The following is a 25,224-nucleotide window of genomic DNA, read 5'->3' on the forward strand; positions in this document are numbered from 1 at the left end:
TTTAACTTATGAATCTCTATCTTCACATATAACATCAAATCTGAGTAGGTCGTTCTAGAATCTAGATCCTTCTAGAATCTAGAATGTTAGGGAGTGTAGTAGAACTGTTAGAGACCATTATCTCTTTTGCTTTCGATGTTATTATTGTAACCTGAAATCAATTAACTTCCTTTTTTGTCATCACGTAACACATTTGACCTGCTCATATTGAGCCCTCGGACTTTTTCGTACACATGCTCATCCCAGGTATGTGAATTAGAGATCTCAAATGTAAGGCTTTGTATTTACCTCAGTGGAGTTTTACCTTATGAAAACTGAATAAATCCTAAACTGTCAAGACTGACTTGTCTAACGGCTCCTAAGGAAAGAGTGAGTGAAGTAACTGTGAAGGAGCCCACTCTCATCATGGACCTCTGGGATCTTAACTGCAGGAGCTCCCATGACCCCATTCCCATTCACAGTAACCACAAGTAGAATAAAATAACTAGGAATACAGCTAAACAGGAAGGTGAAAGAGCTCTATAATGAGAATTACAAAACACTGCTGAAAGAAATGAGATGACACAAACAAATGGAAAAACATTCCATGCTCAGGGATACAAAGAATCAATATTGTTAAAATAGCCATACTGCCCAAAACAGTTTACAGATTCAATGTTATTCCTACAAAACTACCAACATCATTTTTCAAAGAATTAGAAAAATCTATGCTAAAATTCATGGAACCAAAAAAAGAGCTGGAATAGCAAAAGTATCCTAAGTAAAAGAACAAAGCCAGAAGCATCACACTGCCAAACTTCACACTACACTATAAGGCTACAGTAACCAAAACAGCACAGTACTGGTACAAAAAAGCAGATATATACACCAATGGAACAGGATCGAGAACCCAGAAATAAACCTGCACACCTGCAACCATCTGATCTTCGACAAAGTTGAACTAACAAGCAATGGGGAAAGTACTCTCCATTCAATAAATAGTGCTGGGATAACTAGTTAGCCATATGCAGAGGATTGAAACTGGACCCCTTACCTTTCACGATACACAAAACTTAACTCAAGATGGATTAAAGACTTACACGTAAAACCTAACATTGGAAAAAAATCCTAGAAGAAAACCTAGGAAATACTATTCAGGACATTAGCCTTGACAAAGAATTTATGCCTCAATAGCAATTGCAACAAAAACAAAAACTGACAAGTGGGACCAAATTAAACTAAAGAGCTTCTGCACAGCGAAATAAACTATCAACGGAATGAACAAACTACAAAATGGGAGAAAATACTTGCAAACTATGCATCTGACAAAAGTCTAATACCCAGAATCTTTAAGAACTTACATAATTCAACAAGCAATAAACAATTCCATTAAAAAATGGGCAAAGAACATGAAGGGATACTTCTCAAAAGAAGAAATGCATGTGGCCAACAAATACGTGAAAAAACCATTAACGTCACTAATCATTAGAGAAATGCAAATTACAACCTTAATAAGATACTATCTCAAACCAGTCAGAATGGCTATTATTAAAAAGTCAAAAAAAAAACCCACAGTTGTTGGCAAGGTTATGGAGAAAAGGGAATGCTTACATACTGTTGGTGGAAATGTAAATTAGTTCAGTCATTGTTTAAAGCCATTTGGATATTTCTCAAAGAACTTAAAACAGAATTACCATTCAACCCAGCAATCTCATTACTGAGTATACACTCAAAGGAAAATAAATCATTCTACCTAAAAGACACACACACTCGTATGTTCATTGCAGTGCTATTCACAACACCAAAGACATGAAATCCGTTTAGATCCCCATCGATGGCGGACTGGATCATAAAAATATGGCATATATATACCATGGAATACTACCCAACCATCAAAAACAACAAAATCATGTCATTTGAGGCAACGTGGAGGCAGCTAGAGGCCATCATCCTAAGCAAATTAACATAGAAACAGAAATCCAAATGCCACATATTCTTACTTGTAAGTGAGAGCTAAACATTGAGTGCACATGGACACAAAGATGGGAACCACAGACACTGAAGAATACCGGGTGGGAGTTGGGGAGGTGGGTAAGGGTTAAAAGGGTTAAAAAACTATCCAGTTCTATGCTCACTACCTGGGTGACAGAAGCATTCATACACCAAATCCCAGCAAAACGCAATTTATGCATGTAACAAACCTGCATGTGTACCCCGAGAACCTAAAACGAAAACTAAAATAAATTATAAAATATCACTGATAGGTTTTTATAATTTTTATTCTCATTTTTAATGCTTTATTAAAGTTAAAATGTATTTGATTAAAACAAACATACGTTAAAAATGTAAAAAGATTGACTTGTGTTATTTTCTTTTTTCCTTTTTTTTTCTTTTTAGTATACTTTAAGTTCTAGGGTACATGTGCACAAAGTGCAGGTTTGTTACATATGTATACATATGCCACGTTGGTGTGCTGCACCCATTAACTCGTCATTTACATTAGGTATTTTTCCTAATGTTATCCCTCCCCACTCGCCCCACCACATGACAGGCTCCAGTGTGTGATGTTCCCCACCCTGTGTCCAAGTGATCTCATTGTTCAGTTCCCACCTATGAGTGAGAACATGCGGTGTTTGGTTTCTGTCCTTGCGATAGTTTGCTCAGAATGATGGCTTCCAACTTCATCCATGTCCCTACTAAGGACATGAACTCATCCTTTTTTATGGCTGCATAGTATTCCATAGTGTATATGTGCCACATTTTCCTAATCCAGTCTATCATTGATGGACATTTGGGTTGGTTCCAAGTCTTTGCTATTGTGAATAGTGCTGCAACAAACATATGTGTGCATGTGTCTTTATAGCATGATTTATAATCCTTTGGGTATATACCCAGTAATGGGATGGCTGGGTCAAATGGGATTTCTGGTTCTAGATCCTTGAGGAATCGCCACACTGTCTTCCACAGTGGTTGAACTAGTTTACAGTCCCACCAACAGTGTAAAAGTGTTCCTATTTCTCCACATCCTCTCCAGCACCTGTCGTTTCCTGACTTTTTAATGATCGCCATTCTAACTGGCATGAGATGGTATCTCAATGTGGTTTTGATTTGCATTTCTCTGATGGCCAGTGATGATGAGCATTTTTTCATGTGTCTGTTGGCTGCATAGATGTCTTCTTTAGAGAAGTGTCTGTTCATATCCTTTGGCCACTTTTTGATGGGGTTGTTTGATTTTTTCTTGTAAATTTGTTTAAGTTCTTTGCAGATTTCAGATATTAGCCCTTTGTCAGATGGGTACATTGCAAAAATTTTCTCCCATTCTGTAGGTTGCCTGTTCACTCTGATGGTAGTTTCTTTTGTTGTGCAGAAGCTTCTAAGTTTAATTATATCCCATTGGTCTATTTTGGCTTTTGTTGCCATTGCTTTTGGTGTTTTAGTCATGAAGACCTTGAACATGCCTATGTCCTGAATGGAATTGCCTAGGTTTTCTTCTAGGGTTTTTATGGTTTTAGGTCTAACATTTAAGTCTTTAATACATCTTGAATTAATTTTTGTGTAAGGTGTAAGGAAGAGATCCAGTTTCAGCTTTCTACATATGGCTAGCCAGTTTTCCCAGCACCATTTATTAAATAGGGAATCCTTTCCCCATTTCTTGTTTTTGTCAGGTTTGTCAAAGATCAGATGGTTGTAGATGTGTGGTATTCATTCTGAGGACTCTGTTCTGTTCCATTGGTCTATATCTCTGTTTTGGTACCAGTACCATACTGTTTTGGTTATGGTAGCCTTGCAGTATAGTTTGAAGTCAGGTAGCATGATGCCTCCAGCTTTATTCTTCTGGCTTAGGATTGTCTTGGCAATGCAGACTCTTTTTTGGTTTCATGTGAACTTTAAAGTAGTTTTTTCCAATTCTGTGAAGAAAGTCATTGGTAACTTGATGGGGATGGCACTGAATCTGTAAATTGCCTTGGGCACTATGACCGTTTTCACGATATTGATTCTTCCTATCCATGAGCATGGAATGTTCTTCCATCTGTTTGTGTCCTCTTTTATTTTTTTGAGCAGTGGTTTGTAGTTCTCCTTGGAGAGGTCCTTCACATCCCTTGCAAGTTGGATTCCTAGGTATTTTATTCTCTTTGAAGCTATTGTGAATGGGAGTTCACTCATGATTTGGCTCTCTGTTTGTCTGTTATTGGTGTATAAGAATGCTTGTGATTTTTGCACATTGATTTTGTATTGCTTATCAGCTTAAGGAGACTTTGGGCTGAGATGATGGGGTTTTCTAAATATAAAATCATGTCCTCTGCAAACAAGGACAATTTGACTTCCTCTTTTCCTAATTGAATACCTTTTTATTTCTTTCTCCTGCCTGATTGCCCTGGCTAGAACTTCCAATACTATGTTGAATAGGAGTGGTGAGAGAAGGCATCCCTGTCATGGGCCAGTGTTCAAAGGGAATGCTTCCAGTTTTTGCCCATTCAGTATGATATTGGCTGTGGGTTTGTCATAAATAGCTCTTATTATTTTGAGATATGTTCCATTAATACCGAATTTATTGAGAGTTTTTAGCATAAAGGGGTGTCGAATTCTATCGAAGGCCTTTTCTGCATCTATTGAGATAATCATGTGGTTTTTGTGATTGGTTCTGTTTATATGATGGATTACTTTTATTGATCTGCATATGTTGAACCAGCCTTGCATCCAGAGATGAAGCCAACTTAATCATGGTAGATAAGCTTTTTGATGTGCTGCTGGATTAGGTTTGCCAGTATTTTATTGAGGATTTTTGCATCAATGTTCATCAAGGATATTGATCTAAAATTTTCTTTTTTATTGTGTCTCTGCCAGGCTTTGGTATCAGGATGATGCTGGCCTTTTAAAACGAGTTAGGGAGGATTCCCTCTTTTTCTATTGATTGGAATAGTTTCAGAAGGAATGGTACCAGCTCCTCTTTGTACCTCTAGTACAATTTGGCTGTGAATCCACCTGGTCCTGGACTTTTTTTGGTTGGTAGGCTACTAATTATTGCCTCAATTTCAGAGCCTGTTATTGGTCTAGAGGTGTTTATAGTATTCTCTGATGGTAGTTTGTATTTCTGTGGGATTGGTGGTGATAACCCCTTTATCACATTTTATTGTGTCTATTTGATTTTTCTCTCTTTTCTTTATTAGTCTTGCTAGTGGTCTCTCAATTTTGTTGATCTTTTCAAAAAACCAGCTCCTGGATTCACTGATTTTTTGAAGGGTTTTTTTTGTGTGTCTCTATCTCCTTCAGTTCTGCTCTGATCTTAGTTATTTCTTGCCTTCTGCTAGCTTTTGAGTATGTTTGCTCTTGCTTCTTTAGTTATTTTAACTGTGATGCTAGGGTGTCGATTTTAGATCTTTCCTGCTTTCTCTTGTGGGAATTTAGTACTATAAATTTCCCTCTACACACTGCTTTAAATGTGTCCTGGAGATTCTGGTATGTTGTGTCTTTGTTCTCATTGGTTTCAAAGAACATCTTTATTTCTGCCTTCATTTTGTTATGTACCTAGTAGTCATTCAGGAGCAGGTTGTTCAGTTTCCATGTAGTTGTGCGGTTTTGAATGAGTTTCTTAATCCTGAGTTCTAATTTGATTGCACTGTGGTCTGAGAGAGAGTCTCTTATAGTTTCTGTTCTTTTACATTTGCTGAGCAGTGCTTTACTTCCAACTACATGGCCAATTTTGGAATAAGTGCGATGTGGTGCTGAGAAGAATGTATATTCTGTTGATTTGGTGTGGAGAGTTCTGTAGATGTCCATTAGGTCTGCTTGGTGCAGAGCTGAGTTCAAGTCCTGGATATCCTTGTTAACTTTCTGTCTCATTGATCTGTCTAATGTTGACAGTGGGGTGTTAAAGTCTCCCATTATTATTCTATGGGAGGCTAAGTCTCTCGCTAGGTCTGTAAGGACTTGCTTTATGAATCTGGGTCCTCCTGTATTGGGTGCATATATATTTAGGATAGTGAGCTCTTCTTGTTGAAGTGATCCCTTTACCATTATGTAATGGCCTGCTTTGTCTCTTTTGATCTTTGTTGGTTTAAAGTCTGTTTCATCAGAGATTAGGATTGCAACCCGTTTTTTTTTTTTTGTTTTTTGTTTTGTTTTTTTTCCATTTGCTTGGTAGATCTTCCTCCATCCCTTTATTTTGAGCCTATGTGTGTCTCTGCACGTTAGATGGGTCTCCTGAACACAGTACACTGATGGGTCTTGACTTTTTATCCAATTTGCCAGTCTGTGTCTTTTAATTGGAACATTTAGCCCATTTACATATTGTTATGTATGAGTTTGATCCTGTCATTATGATGTTAACTAGTTATTTTTCTCATTAGTTGATGCAGTTTCTTCCAAGCATCAATGGTCTTTATAATTTGGCATGTTTTTGCAGTGGCTGGTATTGGGTGTTCCTTTCTATGTTTAGTGCTTCCTTCAGGAACTCTTGTAAGGCAATAAGGCAGGCCTGGTGGTGACAAAATCTCTCAGCATTTGCTTGTCTGTAAAGGATTTCATTTCTCCTTCACTTATGAAGCTTAGTTTGGCTGGATATGAAATTCTGGGTTGAAAATTCTTTTCTTTAAGAATGTTGAATATTGTCCCCCACTCTCTTCTGGCTTGTAGAGTTTCTGCTGAGAGATCCACTTAGTCTGATGGGCTTCCCTTTGTAGGCAAACTGACCTTTCTCTCTGGCTTCCCTTAACGTCTTTTCCTTCATTTCAACTTTGGAGAATCTGACAATTATGTGTCTTCAAGTTGCTCTTCTCAAGGAATATCTTTGTGGCGTTCTCTGTATTTCCTGAATTTGAATGTTGGCCTGCCTTGCTAGGTTGGGGAAGTTCTCCTGGATAAGTGTTTTCCAACTTGGTTCCATTCTCCCTGTCACTTTCAGGTACACCAATCAGACTTAGATTTGGTCTTTTCACATAGTCCCATATTTCTTGGAGGCTTTGTTTGTCTTTTTACTCTTTTTTCTCTAAACTTCTCTTCTCACTTCATTTCATTCATTTGATCTTCAGTCACTGATACCCTTTCTTCCACTTGGTCAAATCAGCTACTGAAGCTTGTGCATGTGTCACATAGTTCTCATGCCATGGTTTTCAGCTCTGTCAGGTCATTTAAGGTCTTCTCTATGCTGTTTATTCTAGTTAGTCATTCATCTCATCTTTTCAAGGTTTTTACGTTCTTTGCGATGGGTTTGAACATCCTCCTTTAGCTCGGAGAAGTTTGTTATTACTGATCTTCTGAGGCCTACTTCTGTCAACTCATCAAAGTCATTCTCCAACCAGCTTTGTTCCACTGCTGGCAAGGAGCTGCATTCCTTTGGAGGAGAAGAGGTGCTCTGATTTTTGGAATTTTCAGCTTTTCTGCTCTGTTTTTTCCCCATCTTTGTGGTTTTATCTACCTTTGGTCTTTGGTGATGGTGACCTAGAGATGGGGTTTTGGCGTGGATGTCCTTTATGTCTGTTAGTTTTCCACCCTCAACTGCAGGTCTGTTGGAGTTTGCTTGAGGTCGACTCCAGTCCCTGTTTGCTAGGGTATCACCAGCGGAGGCTGCAGAAGAGCAAATAATGTATTGCAGAACAGCAAATGTTGCTGCCTGATCCTCTTGAAGCTTCACCTCAGAGGGGCATCTGGTTGTACGAGCTGTCAGTCGGCCCCTACTGGGAAGGGTCTCCCAGTTAGGCTACTTGGGGGTCAGGGACCCACTTGAAGAGACAGTCTGTTCATTCTCAGATCTCAAGCTTCATGCTGGGAGAACCACTACTCTCTTCAAAGGGATGTTAAGTCTGCAGAAGTTTCTGCTGCCTTTTGTTCAGCTATACCCTGCCCCCAGAGGTGGAGTCTACAGAGCCAGTCAGGCCTCCTTGAGCTGCAGTGGACTCCACCCAGTTTGAACTTCCTGGCTGCTTTGTTTACCTACCCAAGCCTCAGCAATGGTGGACGCCCCTCCCCCAGCCTCACTGCCACCTTGCAGTTTGACCTCAGACTGTTGTGCTAGCAGTGAGCAAGGTTCCGTGGGCATGGAACCCTCTGAGCCAGGTGCAGGATATAATGTCCTGCTGTGCCATTTGCTAAGACCATTGGAAAAGTGCAGTATTAGGGTGGGAGTGTCCCAATTTTCCAGGTACCATCTGTCACGGCTTCCCTTGGCTAGGAAAGGGAATTCCCTGACCCCTTGCACTTCCTGGGTGAGGTGATGCCCTACCCTGCTTCAGCTCATGCTCTGTGGGCTGCACCCACCGTTCAACAAGCCCCAGTGAGATGAACCAGGTACCTAAGTTGGAAATGCAGAAATCACCTGTCTTCTGTGTTGCTCACGCTGTGAGCTGTAAACTAGAGCTGTTCCTATTTGGCCATCTGGGAACCCTCCCCACTAATTTGTATTACATTCAAGTTAAAGACTAATGCAGATACAAGACCCTAGAGAGGTTTTTTTGTTTTGTTTTCCCTTCTGCCACTTTGACTGGTAATGTTCCAGATGGTGGCTGCTTTGTCAACCTAAGTCCCAGGTAGGGACAATAGTGTAGTGCAACAAAATCTTCTGCTGGGCCACCGTGAACATGAGAGGGATCAAGGAATACTCCTTTGTTGTTTCAAGACATTCAGATTTTGATATGGCTTGTTACTACAGCCTGACCTAGCCTGGTGAATAGAAGCACTTAAGTTTGTATATAGTATCTGACTTACTTGGTACAGGATGCTAGTTTCAGCAGTTCATCCCTCTTACATAATTTGAAAGCTGAAAGACAGAGCTCCTCCCTCACTCAATATTTTTAGGAAATAATTGAGAACTGTTGCCGTTGCCTTATCTGTGAAATTTGCCATTGTTGCCACTACACACGTGTGCGCACACACACACACACACACCATTCTTGGGTTATTTTTTCCCTTCAAAAACAGAATTCTGCCTATGGGCTGGTTTTAAAGTCCAAGGCTTCTTCACACCAGCCCTGGTACAGTGACTCCCAAGATAGATGCATGTAATTCTTGTCCAAAGGACTACATTACAGCATCATGCAGACATCCAGATACTCAGTTGAATCACATGTGTCATGTTCTTTTGTTCACAAAATGCCATCAGCACACAAAAGAATCCTGTGTTGTTTTCTCTGGTGGGTGGTTAGGGTGGGATTACATTATTGGAAAAGGCAGGGAAATGTTCAAATAAAAATTACAGATGGAATTTCTGATATGTGGCAGGAGGAATTTGACCTTTAACCAAATGGCTAGGTCCAAGAAGATACTGGAATAGTAATTTGATTTTATAAACTCTATCAGGAACCACAAGACAAACTACTTCAGCTCATACCAATCAATTATTTATCCAAGTAGTGATTGTAAGACACAGTATGTCACTTAATCGCGACTCACTCTTTTTTCATAATTTTATGTGTTTTCTCTTGTTTACCTAAGAAGACTATAAACAACTAAAGGCAAAAATATCTTATATTTCAGTTAAGCTAACTACATCTCCTGGCAACACTGAGACTGCAGATTGCTCAGTCAATAATATCTTTTTAACATATTTTAATGATACTTCTGATACCACCAATTAATTTAAAACATAATTTGCTAAAAATATAACAAAACCTAAATTAAGGATAAAGTTTATGTTTACACAGCAAGAACTAATTTTAATAAGAAAGCCCTAAAGATGATTTTATTGTTTTCTTTGTAATTTTTTCATAGTAGCTGTAAATACTCTTTCGTTGTATTTTTTATTAGCTGTATAATTCAGTTTAAAATCCCTTTACAAAGTCATCCATGACTGTCATATATTTAATTGCATGCTTAATTTTCCATTATTAGGAAAAATGAAAGTTGTTTTGTATTCAACATGTTTACATATGTCCAGAGAACATTCAAGAATACATCCACTGAACCTTTGGATGTCATCAGAATTAGAGTATGTGGCATCTCTTACACGTATAATAGTAGAATGAATATAACAGAAATGTTATTTTCTCTTTGTAGACCAAGTAACATCAGTGATTCTATTTTCATTTTCTCAAATATCTAGCTAGAACTCATTTCAAGAAATGTCAAAATATAAAAGCCAAAACTTACAAAACAGGTAATTAAAAGGTTATAATTTACTTTGGAAAAAAAAAGAATATTTCTTTGCATGGTGAGCCCCTCTAAAGAATTTTAAATAATTTGATATATTAAAAATCAAATTACTAAAGTAACAGAGGAGTCACTATCTAGGAATCAAACTGGCCATGTTCTTTCCTAGTTTACACCAATTATTATAATAAAAATTATTATTGTTGCTGTTGTTGTTATTTATATCTTTTTAAAAGAAAGGATCTCAGCCTGGTCAACATGATGAAACTCGTCTCTACTAAAAATAGCAAAAATTAACTGGGTGTGGTGGCGGGTGCCTGTAATCCCAGCTACTTGGGAGGCTGAGGCAGTAAAATTGCTTGAACCTAGGAAGTGGAGGTTGCAGTGAGCTGAGATCACACCATTGCACTCCAGCCTGGGCAACAAGAGCAATACTCCAGCTCAAAAAAATGAAAATAAAAGAAAGGATCTCACCCTGACCCCCAGGCCAGAGTGCAGTGGCACAATCATGGCTCACTACAACCTTGACCTCCCAGATTCAAGTGATCCTCCCACCTCAGCCTCCCGAGTAACTGGGACCACATGTGTACACCACCACACCTGGCTAATTTTTTGAAAACATTTTTGTAGGGACGGGGTTTCCTTATGTTGCCCAGGGTGATCTCAAACTCCTGAGCTCAGGCAATCTTCTTGCCTCAGCTTCCCATAGGGCTAGGATTACAGGCATGAGCCATCATGCCCAGCCAAAACTGCCCTTTTAATCTCTGGTGATGGCTCTATCCATAAAATTAAAGATGATTTTTATAATAATATAACAAACCTTAGACCTAGGATTGGACATGCTTTCTACTTTGAGTCTGAATAAAACATAATTTCCACAGCCACCAAAGCTAAATGTCTCTCTAAATCAGCCTTCTTAACTTAGATCTATAGGCTCCTGTCTCTCTCAGGGTTTTGGTCTAGACTATTTCAATGATTCCTTCTCCACTGATCTCATGTTCTTCCCTCCTTCCAAACCCAAGAAAAGTGAAATGCTTTCCTCATCCCCTCTGTTGTCCAGACTCATGGGGAAGGCAAAGTCACTGGGGCTGAAAATAGCCAATGAATAGGTCAAAGACAAAGACTGAGACCTGGAGAACAGGAAAGCATCACCAGACTGCATCAGTGATAACTGGTAGGGTTGGGGAAATGGAGTGCAGACGTAAAAGGACTCTTCCTCCTGAGAAAAATACTTAATATTAGGTATTTAAAAGTAAAAACTGTCTTGCTATAATAAATGTCAGTTGGCCCCAACTTTACATTTTAGGAGAAAACTTCCCAAACTATTTTTATTTTAAAAGGACAAATGGAAATAAGCCTTGAAATAAAGATGCATACGTTAACTAAAATATCAAATTTCTTCACTTTATGCTGAACTGATGATAAATTGGCAAGTTAATTTTAGTTATCTCATGACTGAGAGTTATAGACGTCTCATTTAATACATAAGAAAGTGACTTCTTTATAATAAATGCAGTCTGAGTTGTTTTTCTGTCTAAATTTTGAGTTTTTAGAAAACTCTTTTAAAAAATTAGGAAAGAGAAACTGTAATTAATTAAAAGAGATTTACGAGATATAGCAACCAAATGAAATGTGTAGGCTTTGTTTGAATCCAGATTCAAACAAACTGTTAAAAAATATTTTTGAGGGGCCCTGCCCAGTGGCTCATGCCTGCAGTCTCAGCTTCTTGGGAGGCTAAGACAGGAGGATTGCTTGAGCCTAGGAGTTTGAGGTTACAGTGAGCTGTGATCATGCCACCATATTCCAGCCTGGGTGACAGAGTGAGGCCCCATCTCTAAAAATATATATACATATTTTTGAGGCAATAAGAGAAATGTGAATATTGATTGGGTGTTGAACGATAAAAAGGAATTATTGCTAATCTTGTTAGACATGATGATGGCATTGCAGTTAGAAGAAAAAAAATCCTTATCAATTGGACATACATACTGAACTATTAACATATAAAATTGCAGGACGTCTGGGGATTTGCTTTTAAAATAGTGTGGCCAAAATAAAAGGGGAGCAGAGAATTTAAAAGAAACAAAATTGACAAAAAGTTGATAATTGTTGAAGTTGGGCAATAGATACATGGAGACAAATACATTATTCTTTATGATGATTTTTATGTATGTTTAAGATTTCCATAATAAAAAAATCAGCTTTAAAAATATGTTTTCAATAACAGCATTCATAAGGAAAATAATACAAGGAGAATATGTGAAAAATGTTAGAAGCTGCTCTTGATCATTTAGAACAGGGAATGTGTAAATTGAGAGATTAAAGAAGAAAGAAATCAATGATATAGAATGGTGAAAGAAGATTTCAACAATGAGGTGCAAATGGAATTAGAACTTAAGCAATTATAATGGAAAACAATTTAAAATAAGATAAATAGATTTTGATTAGGAGAGAGATTTTCTTTAATGAAAGAAAGAATGACCCAAACCCCAGATCATGGTATAAGAGTTCTAAATTAAGTTTATGGAAAAAAAAATAATAAAGATGTCAATAATAATAACACAACTGGCAGCAACTGAGTGCTTACCACTTGCCAGGCACTACGTAAAACACTTTATATTAGTCCATTTTCATGCTGCTAATAAAGACATACCCAAGACTGGGCAATTTACAAAAGAAAAAGGTTTAATGACCTACAGTTCCACATGGCTGGGGAGACCTCACAATCATGGCAGGAGGCAAGGAGGAGCAAGTCACATCTTATGTGGATGGCGGCAGGCAAAGAGAGAGATTGGTCAGGGAAACTCCCCGTTATAATACCATCAGATCTCATGAGACGTATTCACTATCATGAGAACAGCACAGGAAAGACTTGCCCCCATGATTCAATTACCTCCCACTGGGTCCCTCCCACAACATTTGGGAATTCAAGATGATATTTGGTTGGGGACACAGCCAAACAACATCATTCTGCCCTGGCCCCTCCAAAGCCCATGTCCTTACATTTCAAAACCAATCATGCCTTCCCAACAGTCCTCCAAAGTCTCAACTCATTTCAGCATGCCAGGCTTGGTGGCTCAGGCCTGTAATCCCAACACTTTGGGAGGCCAAGGCAGGCAGATCACCTGAGGTCAGGAGCTTGAGACCAGTCTGATCAACATGGTGAAACACCATCTCTACTTAAAATACAAAAATTAGCCAGGCATGGTGGCACATGCCTATAATCCCAGCTACCCAGGAGGCTGAGGCAGGAGAATTGCTTGGACCCAGAAGGCAGAGGATGCAGTGAGCTGAGATTGTGCCACTGCATTCCAGCGCAGGTGACAGAGCAAGATTCTGTCTCAAAAAAAAATCTTAACTCATTTCAGCATTAACTCAAAAGTCCACAGTCAGTCCAACATCTCATCTGAGACAAGGCAAGTCCCTTCCACCTATGAGCCTGTAAAATCAAAAGCAAGTTAGTTACTTCCTAGATACAATGGACTACAGGCATTGGGTAAATACAGTCATTCCAAATGAAAGAAATTGGCCAAAACAAAAGGGCTACAGGCCACATGCAAGTCCAAATTCCAGCGGGGCTGTCAAACCCTAATGCTCCAAAATAATCTCCTTTGATTCCATGTCTCACATCCAGGTCACACTGAAGCAAGGGGTAGGTTCCCATGCTCTTGCGCAGCTCCACCCATGTGGCTTTGCAGGGTACAGCCTCCCTCCCAGCTGTTTTCACAGGCTGGTGTTGAGTGTCTGCAACTTTTCCAGGTACATGGTGCAAGCTGTCAGTGGATCTACCATTCCGGGGTCTGGAGGATGGTGGCCCTCTTCTCACAGCTCCACTAGGCAGTGCCTCAGTAGGGACTCTGTGTAGGGGCTCCGATCCCACATTTCCCTTCTGCACTGCCCTAGCAGAGATTCTCCATGAGAGCCCCACCCTTGCAGCAAACTTCTGCCTGGACATCCAGGAGTTTCCATACATCCTCTGAAATCTACGCAGAAGTTCCCAAACCTCAATTCTTGACTTCTGTGCACCCATAGGCTCAATACCACATGGAAGTTGCCAAGGCTTGGGGCTTGCACACTCTGAAGTGACAGCTCAAGCTCTACGTTGGCCTCTTTCAGTCATGGCTGGAGCAGTTGGCACACAGGGCACCAAGTCTCTATGCTGCACACAGCACAGGAACCCTGGGCCCAGCCCACTAAACCATTTTCTCCTAGGCCTCCGGACCTGTGATGGGACGGGCTGCTGTGAAGACCTCTGACATGCCCTGGAGATATTTTCTCCATTGTCTTAGGGATTAACATCTGGCTCCTCCTTACTTATGCAAATTTCTGCAGCTGCTTGAATTTCTCCCCAGAAAAAGCATTTTTTCTTTTCTATCATATTGTCAGGCTGCAAGCTTTCCAAACATTTATGCTCTGCTTCCTTTATAAAGCTGAATGCCTTTAACAGCAGCTAAGTCACCTCTTGAATGCTTTGCTGCTTAGAAATTTCTACCACCAGACATCTTAAATCATCTCTCTCAAGTTCAAAGTTCCACAAATCTCTAGGGCAAGGGCAAAATGCCACCTCTGAGACCACCTCAGCCTGGACCTTATTGTCGATATTACTATCAGGCTTTTGGTCAAAGTCATCCAACAAGTCTCTAAGAAGTTCCAAACTTTCCCACATTTTCCTATCTTCTTCTGAGCTCTCCAAACTGTTCCAACGTCTGCCTGTTACCCAGTTCCAAAGTCACTTCCACGTTTTCAGGTATCTTTCCAGCAGTGCCCCACTCTACTGGTACCAATTTCCTGTATTAGCCCATTTTCACAATGTTGATAAGGACATACCCAAGACTGGGCAATTTACAAAAGAAAGAAGTTTAATGACTTACAGTTCCACGTGGCTGGGAGGGCCTCAACAATCACTGCAAAAGGCAAGGAGAAGCAAGTCACATCTTACGTGGATGATGGCAGGCAAAGAGAGAGATTGGGTGGGGAAATTCCCCTTATAATACTGTCAAGTCTGGTGAGACTTATTTGCTATCATAAGAACAGCATGGGAAAGACTTGCCCCCATGATTACCTCCCAGTGGGTCCCTCCCATAAGACGTGGGAATTCAAGATGAGATTTGGGTCAGGACAGAGCCAAGCCATATCACAATTCATACACATTTCTCATTTAAGTCTCACAGCAATCCCATGAAGAATGGGCTATTATACCAGCCCCCAATCCACCTCTTTCGTATTTGAAGAAACTGAGCTCACAAAGATAAAAATAACTTACTAAAAGTCACATGTTAAGAAAAGTCAATGCTGAGACTTAAATCCAGGTCTGTTTGAATCCAAACCCCCAGTCCTTAAACATCTCATTATTCTATCCCCTTGTGACATGGCACATTTTTCTACATACAGGAAAGCATAAGGGATATTTGGGGCTATAGTTCCTGGCATTTATGATTCTCTATTGTTGCCTGAAGTGTTTGAGGAACAATATAATAAAGAACTATGGAGAATCCCTCAGGGAAAGGTTTACAAATAATACAAGCACATGACACAAGAAAGAAAGTGAAGTACCTAGCCTCACATTTCAGCAAAGAATCTGGAAAGAGAAAAGAGAATTCCAAATTTGTCTCACACCCAGAGGTGAAGAAATACCATAAAAAGGATTAGCTAAAGAAAAACTGAGAAGCACATATGCCATAGTCGCATTCCCGTGCTCTTGGAATCCATTTCCACCCTAAAGACAACTCACGTAAGTGTTCCAATTGTAGAGTCCAAGATTGTTCTATGCTCTCCTCCATGAAACATTTTTCTCAGGCAACAAACTCATATCTTTTTACTTATTCTATAAGTGTGGAATAGAATGGTTGTCTAGCCTCTCCCCGGTATTTACATTTTATGCCTTAACACATTCCTATTCCCCGCTTCTCCCCCAGCAGCAATCAAAACAATCTCCAAGCCTCCTTGATCACGCATAAAGGGCGTGTGAACTGGAGAGCCAAGGAGTTCTTGCCTGAGTCTTGGAATGTGCGTAATCCGACTAGTAAATTCCTCATGTAATGATGTTAAGGACTTGGTACATTATCTTTCATAGTCCTGAATAAAAATCACCATGTGGAAGCTGAAGGAACTGGGCTTTTATTTTCCCACTTTTTGCCGCTAATCTGCTGTACTATCTTTGGCAAGTCACTTAACCTCTCTGGGCTTCAGATTCCTTACTTGTAAAGGGCCAGGGCCATAATTAAGAATTGGTTTTGTAGCTTATTTCTAGCTGTAGAACCCTTTCATCAAATGATATCTTTCAGGGGAACCTACAGTGTATAACAGACAAAAAGTGAAACTACTAAGGAAGGAGGTGCGAGGGGACCCCTTCCCATGCTCTTTTATCACATTAAGGTGCTTCACAGCTTAAACATTCCATGATTATTAGTAAACTCCCTGCAGTCTGAGAAGGAGGCAGGGTCCCAAGTGGGCAGCTGCACCAGAGGACTCTCTGGCCCCCAGATGGCTGCCTTCTTTTATCAACGAGCCTCTTCCTAAAGCAAATAAGCAAAGAGAAATCCCACAGAAACCAAGTCCGACGTGAGGACTCAGGGAGCCGATGGAATACTCAACTCCATCCAGGCAAACTAAAACACACTCCAAGGAAGAGATAAGGTTTACCAAAAGGAAACTAACACAATCACTTAAAAGAATTTCAACACGAAACCACTTGAACCAGGCCACCGGGAGGCTGCGACACATCAAGGTCAGCCCTGAAAGAAAAGATTTCACAGGGACCCAAGACTTGATTTTCCTCTTTTGTTTCTCATCACCCTGGGGTCAACCTCTTTGAGGTCACTAAGTGCAGGAAGTGTCAGTGGCACAGTACACAGGCATTTCTCCTGGCTCTGAGTCTTGCAGGACCTCAGCACACTGGAAAGACGGCTATAGGAGGAATGACTACAAATTAATAAATCTGGAGTTCTGAATATAACAGACAAAAGCAGCTTACTCAAGCGGGTCACCAGATGAAAAACAAAACCACTTATTTTTTAATTTCAGAAAAACAACAAGTTTCAGCTATATTTGAATTTCAGATAAATGACAAATGTTTTTAGTATATGTCCCAAATATGATGTACTTTTAAAAAAGCATTTATTTGTCTGAAATTCAAATTTAATTAAGCATCCCATATTTTAATATACTAAACTTGGCAACTTTATCCTCACGTTTTTTTTTTAAGAGACAGGGTCTTGCCCTGTCACCCAGGCTGGAGTGCAGTGGTGCAATTATAGCTCACTGAACCTCAAACTCCTGGCCTCAAGCCTCCCAAATTGCTGGGATTAGAGGTGTAAGCCACAGTTCCTGGCCCAAATCATTTCTTTTAAAACTCTTCCTTGGAAATCATCTTTACAAGATGAGGAACATTCCTTCCACCAGCCTCTATGGAGTTAAAGCTTCAGACTTTTACTGCACACACACACACAACAACAACAACAACAAAAACCCTAACTTACACAACTCCTATTCTGTGAGAGCATTCTCTCACTCCAGAATGGGTCTTCCCAGGCTTCAAGATCCACCAAAGAGAATGGACTTCCAAAAAATTATTTTACTAAGGTACACAAGAAGAAAGCACCTTTTCAAAAATTCATTTTGGCATCAAGAATGCTTGCTTTTTCCATAGCAGTTTGGGAATCATTACTTCAGAGATTTCATGACAAAGAGATGAGGCTAATTTATTATTAGTGTTGGTAAAGTTTAGTGAAAATTGAATTCTAAGAGAGAGATTGGAAAAGAAAACCAAAATAAGGACTAGTACTAAAATAAAGAATTGACCACATTTTTTAAGGAAGTTCAAACAAAACATTTGCAGAATACTTAAAGTGCCTCCAAGGTTGGAGCCTTGTGGAAACAGCATTTGAAAACACTTGTTGGCTATTCTTTAGGCCTTTGCTAGTAGTGCATTTCTGCGATTCTAGTTATTCTTTAGTAGAATGTCTCCATATTTAATCCAGACTATGGAGAGGATGGACATGGTTCTCTGGATGCCTACTCAATCTCACAAAGCACAGGCTGGTAAGCCTCAACCAGGCTGAGTTCACTAGAGCCCCTGCTGACCTTGAAGAGTTCCTCCCTACAATGTAAATAACCCCATGTTTTCTCTTCTTGCATCAAAAAAAAAAGTATACAAAGACAAATCTTCAAATGGCAATTTCCTCATTGAGATCATGCCCCTATTACAACGGAAGTGTTTTGCTGAGAACTATTCATAGTAATTTCCGTTGGTAGTGATATACCCTGTTTCTGGTAAGTGCAAGGAAATCCACCAGCCTCTTCCTAGCAACCCCTTACTATTCACATAAGAAAGTGACCTACAGAAATAGGGATGGCCACCCATAAGGTAAGAAGGTGGGTGAAGAGTCCAAGAAATAGGAAGAAGCTGAAGTGATTTTGCTGTATTCTCCTGTAACCTCATCACCACATTTTTGTGTATGAGAAACAAAGTAGAAAGGCACCCCTTGGTCTTCTGCCTTCACAACAATCTAAATCCTCCCTCTTCAAGCAGAGGGGATTTTAGATTAAAAGAGGCTTAAGGGGCACAACCACCAAATAAAACGAGTAGACCATTTTTGGCTCTAATTTAGCAAAACACCAAAAAAGAAACATTAAGACAATCAGAGAAATACAAACTTAGTAGTAAATAAATAATATTCAAGAATTATTATTAATTTTGTTAGGTGTGACAGTTATAAAATTGTCCTTTTTTAGATGCATGCTAGAGTATTTAAGGGTGAAAAATGCCATCCGTCTACTTATAAGAGTATGTTTGAAATTTTTCATAATAGTTTTTATTCTCGGCCGGGCGCGGTGGCTCAAGCCTGTAATCCCAGCACTTTGGGAGGCCGAGACGGGCGGATCATGAGGTCAGGAGATCGAGACCATCCTGGCTAACCCGGTGAAACTCCGTCTCTACTAAAAAATACAAAAAACTAGCCGGACGAGGTGGCGGGCGCCTGTAGTCCCAGCTACTCGGGAGGCTGAGGCAGGAGAATGGCGTGAACCCGGGAGGCGGAGCTTGCAGTGAGCTGAGATCCGGCCACTGCACTCCAGCCTGGGCGACAGAGCGAGACTCCGTCTCAAAAAAAAAAAAAAAAAAAAAAATAGTTTTTATTCTATAAAAAAGGAGAGAGGTAGAAAATGAGTATGGCAAAATGTTGAAAGTCACTGAAGCTCATCTCTAAGATGGAAATACAGTTCACTCTTGAACAACATGGGTTTCAACTGCACAGGTCCACTTACACACGGAGTTTCTTCTGCCTCTGCAATTCCTGGTATGGGAAGACCAACCCCTACTCTTCTCCCTCCTCAGCCTACTCAAAATGAAGACAAGGGTGAAGACCTTTATGATGATCCACTTCCACTTAATAAATACTAGATATATTTCCTCTTCCTTGTGATTTTCTTAATAACATTTTCTTTTCTCTGGCTTACTATATTGTAATAATACAGTATATAATACATATAATATACAAAATATATGTTAATCAACTGTTTATGTTATCAGGAAGGCTTCCAGTCAATGGTGGGCTATTAGTAGTTAAGTTTTTGAGGCGTCAAAATTTATATATGGATTTCAAACACACAGGTCAGCAGCCCCAACCCCTGTGTTGTTCAGGAGTCAACTGTAATAAGATTTATCTTGTTGGACTGTTATTAAGATTAATGAGTTAATAAATTTATTTAGAGTACTGCCTGACATAATCATTCAATAAATGTTAGTCATTATCATCGTTAAGTAATTTCTGAAAGCATGAAGGTACTCTACAACATCATCTAGTCCAACTCCTTTACTTAGCAGAAGAAACACTTAAGGTAAAAAATGTTTTGTTTTGTTTTAAATGTCACAATGTTAGGTAAGTCACAGCAGGTTAGAATTCAGCTTTCCCAGAACCCACGTCAAAGGCCCTTTCCCTATACTTCACTTACTTTAAGATATATTCAGTATTGAATTGAGTCAGTGTCTACCATGCTTTCTGCTCAGTACTACCACTAGGTCTTTTAAATAATGTAACATCTAGTTGAGATACAGTAATAATACTGGATTTTGTACAGTGGCTTTCAGTTTTCAAAGTGCTTCTAACAAGTTCAAGGACAGGAAAAAACATCTCTGGTGATAGAATAGTGGTTACCTCAAGATAAGAAGGACTGGTTGAAAGGGGATATGAAAGGGACATATGGGAAATTTCTGGGATGATAGACATATACTATATCTTAATTGGAGTGTTGGTTACACAGATGTACAGGCATACCTTGGAGATACTGCAAGTTCAGTTCCAGATCAGTGGAATAAAATGAATATTGTAGTAAAATAAGTCGCATGAATTTTTTTGTTTCCTAGTATATAGAAAAGTTATGGGTCAGGCGCAGTGGCTCACATCTGTAATCCCAGCACTTTGGGAGGCCAAGGCGAGCGGATCACTTGAGGTCAGGACCTCAAGACCAGCCTGACCAACATGGAGAAATAAAAATACAAATATGTCTCAACTAAAAATACAAAAAATTAGCTGGGCGTGATGGCACATACCTGTAATCCCAGCTACTCGGGAGGCTGAGGCAAGAGAATCGCTCGAACCCGGGAGGTGGAGGTTGCGGTGAGCCGAGATCGTGCCATTGCACTCCAGCCTGGGCAACAAAAGCAAAACTCCATCTCAAAAAAAAAAAAAAAGTTATGTTTATACTACACTGTAGTCCATTAAGTGTGCAATGGCATTACATCTAAAAAACAATCTGCTCACCTTAATGTTAAAATGCTATATTGGTCGGGCATGGTGGCTCCCACCTGTAATCCCAGCACTTTGGGAGGCCGAGGCGGGTGGATCATCTGAGGTCAGGAGTTCAAGACCAGCCTGGCCAACATGGTGAAACTCCATCTCTACTAAAAATATAAAAATTATCTGGGCATGGTGGTGCATACCTGTAGTCCCAGCTATTTGGGAGGCTGAGGCAAGAGAATCGCTTGAACCCAGGAGGCAGAGGTTGCACTGAGCCGAGATCGTGCCATTGCACTCCAGCCTGGGCGACAAGAGCAGAACTCCATCTCAAAAAAAAAACAAAAAAGCAGTATTGCTTTAAAAATGCTAATGATCATCTGAGTCGTACTCTTTTTGCTGTTAGGTCTTGTCTTATTGTTGGTGACTGCTAACTGATAAGGCTGTTGATCAGCTGGGTGGCTTTGGCAATTTTTAAAAATAGGATGACAATGGAGCTTGCAGTGAGCTGAGATCTGGCCACTGCACTCCAGCCTGGGCGACAGAGCGAGACTCTGTCTCAAAAAAAAAAAAAAAAAAAAAATAGATGACAATGAAGTGTGCCATATGAGTTGACTCTTGAGAGGATCTCCGTAGCATGTGATGCTGTTTGATAGCATTTTACTCACAGTAGAATTTCTTTCAAAATTGGCAACGGTCCTCTCAAACCCTGCTACTGCTTCACTAAGTTTATGTAACATCCTAAATCCTATGTTGTCATTTCAACAATGTTCATAGCATTTTCATCAGGAGTAGTTTCCATCTCAGAAATCACTTCCTTTGCTCATCCATAACAAGCAATTTCTCATCCATTCCAGTTTTATCATGAGACTACAGCAATTCAATCACATCTTTAGGCTCCACTCCTAATTCTAGTTCTCTTGCTATTTAGACCACATCTGCAGCTACTTCCTCCCCTGAAGTTGTAAATCCCTCAAAGTCACCTACAAGGGTTGGAATCAACTTCTTCCAAATGCCTATTAACGTTGATATTTAGGCCTTCTCCCATGAGTCACGAATGTTCTTGATGGCATCTAGAATGGTGACTCCCTTCCAGAAGGTTTTCAATTTACCTTGTCCAGATCCATCAGATAAATCACTATCTATGACAGCGATAGCCTTATGAAATGTATTTCTTAAATAATAAGTCTTGAGAATCAAAACTGCTCCTTGATCCATGGTTGCAGAATGAATGTTGAGTTACCAAGTGTGAAGACAACATTAACCTCCTTGTGTATCTTCATCAGAGCTCTTGGGTGACCAGGTGCATTTTCAATGAGAAGTAATATTTTGAAAGATATGTTTTCTTCTGAGCAGTAATTTTCAACAGCAGGCTCAAAATATTCAGTAACCATGCTGTAAACAGATGTGCTGTCATCTAGGCTTTGTTGTTCTATTTATAGAGCACAGGCAAAGTAGATTCAGCCTTAGGATTTTCAGAATGGTAAATGAGCATTGGCTTCAACTTCAAGTCACCAGCTGTATTAGCCTCTAACAAGAGAGTTAGCCTGTCCTTTGAAACTTTGCAGCCAGGCAGTGACTTCTCTCCACCTATGAAAGTCCTAAATGGCACCTTCTTCCAATATGAGGCTGTTTCACCTACACTGAAAATGTCGTTTAGCCACCTTCATCAATGATCTTAGCTAGATCTTCTGGATAACTTGCTAAAGCATGTACATTAGCACTTGTTGCTTCAACCTGCACTTCTATTTTATAAAAATGGCTTCTTAAACCTCTGAATCAACCTCTGCTACCTTCCAACTTTTCTTCTGAAGCTTCTTTACTTCTCTCAAATTTCATAGACTTGAAGAGAGTTAGGGCTTTGCTCTGGATTAGGCTTTGGCTTGAGGGAATGTTGTAGCTGGTTTCATCTTCTATCCAGACGACTCAACCTTTCTCCATATCAGTAAGAAGGGTATTTTGCTTTCTTATCATTCATGTGTTCACTGGAGTAGCACTTTAAAATTCCTTCAAGAACTTTTTCTTTGCATTCACAACTTGGCTAACTGTTTGGTGCAAGAAGCCTGGCTTTTAACCTGTTTCAGCTTTCAATTAGCCTTCCTCACAAAACTTAGTCATTTCTAGTTTTTTATTTAAAGTGAAAGACATGCAATTCTTCCTTTCATGTGAACACTTAGAGGCCATTATAGGGTTATTAATTGGCCGAATTTCAACATTGCTGTCTCTCAAGGAATAGGGAAGCCTGAGGAGAGGGAGAAAGAAGGGGAACAGTCAGTCAGTGGGGCAGTCAGAACTCACACATTTATTAAGTTTGCTATTTTATAGGGGCACGGTTTGTGGCACCTCAAAACAATTATAATAGTAACATCAATGATCACTGATTATGAATCGCCATGACAGATATAATAATCATTAAAAAGTTTGAAATATTGCAAGAATTACCAAAATGTGATACAGAGACATGAAGTGAACACATGCAATTGGAAAAATGGCACCACAGACTTGCTTGATGCAGGGTTGTCACTTGTCACAAACCTTCATTTTGTGAAAAACACAGTATCTTCAATGCACAATAAAATGAGGTATTCCTATATACATTCTCTAAAACTCATCAAACTGTACACTTAAGATCTATGCATTCAATCATTTGTAAATATTACCTCAAATTTTAAAAAAAGCTACTTCTACATACATGTATTTCTCTGGTTTCTCAACACTGTTAACTGCAGCAAACAGATATTTCTTAAGAGTTGAGAAAATTGGAAGTTCTAAAAGGGTATGTTCACTGATATATGGCAAAGCTAATGGAAGAAGTAGGTCTCTTGATTTCTGGTCCAATGTGACTTCAAATACAAGAGCAAACTGAGACAACATAAAGCACAAATATTACTGAAAAAAGAGAGGAGGCAACAGAAGAATTGCTAGCCTTGTTTGAAGAAAATATGGAGGAGAGAAAGAGCATCACAGGACAGAAGGCTATGTGGGTGAAGTGGGAATTATCCAAGTCCGTTGCTAATATGCTCTGACTTACTTAACACAGGTGGCATCTGCTCCTCTCTGCCAAAATGTCTCAAGCCATTGAGAGCAAGAATCATATTGTTCTGACTCTTTAATCAGGTCCCATAGCAGCTGCAGGCAGTAAACTCCAGGCATAAATACTGTCACTTCAGCTTTTCCTCTGGGTCATTACATTCTGCTTCTTTATCTCTTTTCTCAACCCCTTCCCAATGAGGGAAGGACACTGCTAAGTCTCCGTTGGATAAAATCTGAGCCACTGGACTTTACTTTTCCTAATGGCAGATTCCTTGAAACCAGGAGAAGCATAAAAAACTTTGGGCTTTCTGTGGGATAGGGTGAGTGGTTAGTGATTAAAATAAAAGTCCATTGTGCTTTATTCTTCCCTCCAGATCTTATCAACATGGAAAATAATGCCCTTTACACAATGACAAGGAAAAGTACAATGTGGTCTTTAATCTGTCCTTCATGTAAACACATGAGCCATTTGGCACCAAGAAAGCAAAGAGCAGTTTTATGAAGTGGGCATGGGGGTGGAGGGTGGGGGGGAACCTGGCACTTTCAAACAATGCATCAGAGCTGGACTGTGTAATGTAAAGACTAAAGTCTTAAGGTAGAACTACCCACTAAGGAGTTCTAAACTGCTCCTGTTTTTACTGGCTTGGATAGCCTGTGGTTTAACTGCACGTAGCTGAGTGACTCGGTAGAGTTCATTGACATCCACTATCCTCATTATCTACAATGCACTAGCTTTTAGGACTGGAAGGTTCCTTAAAGATCCAGGGTGCAGGGAGTGGCAGAAGGAGTGGGGAAGGGTCAAAGGTGAGGAGTGGTCCAGTTTCACTACAGATCTGTCAGAGCTTGTGACCTGCATCTTTCCCGTGGATCTTAATATACCATTGAGTCTTTGATTATTTCCATTATTTCCTGTTCTGTTAGTTTCTAATTGCTCCATTCCTGGTGACTTTGCTTGCCTAATTACATCAAAAGCTCCCAGGAGGAGACCTTATTATAGTGCTAGGCCATAGCAGACAATAACTACATGCCTTTCTCACAATACTTACCATTTCATGAGCACCTACAATGTGCCAGACAATGGATTCTAACAATTATCCTATGAGAGAGGCACTATAATCTTCACCCTATAAATAAGGAAACCAAGGCTAACAAATCAGGATATGGTAGAGCTAAGATTCTATCTCACATCTAACTTAAAATCCCATGGACTTTTCATTAATCCATTTCATTAATCATGGCATTTCCATGATAAGAAAACTTTTTGTAGCTACCATTACCTATATAACTCTCAAACTTTAGTAACTGCTTCCTATTGTATTAAATTAAAACTTTCCAAGCTACCTTTTTGCATTATTTATCTTAGCAATTCTTTAAAAATTAGGAATTGTCGGCTGAACGC

At 39.7% G+C, this 25,224-nt stretch overlaps 1 long non-coding RNA gene across 5 annotated transcripts in view; it reads right to left on the minus strand.

The window, feature by feature from the left end:
* Positions 1-25,224, minus strand: part of LOC135971257 (uncharacterized) — a 366,163-nt gene that overhangs the window by 331,474 nt on the left and 9,465 nt on the right. The window contains exons 2-3 of one of the 5 annotated variants that reach the window (XR_012414524.1): positions 20,820-23,034; positions 19,861-20,731 (exon numbers count right to left, since the gene is read on the minus strand). The exons of 2 other annotated variants lie outside the window; for them this stretch is intronic. This is a non-coding gene — a long non-coding RNA (uncharacterized lncRNA). Of the gene's footprint in view, positions 1-14,930; positions 14,964-19,860; positions 23,035-25,224 lie in introns of those variants that run through there. 2 more of the 5 variants (XR_010587335.1, XR_012414522.1) reach the window with 2 other exon arrangements.

This window comes from Macaca fascicularis, chromosome 6 (genome assembly GCF_037993035.2).
Source record: "Macaca fascicularis isolate 582-1 chromosome 6, T2T-MFA8v1.1".
Lineage (NCBI taxonomy): Eukaryota > Metazoa > Chordata > Mammalia > Primates > Cercopithecidae > Macaca > Macaca fascicularis.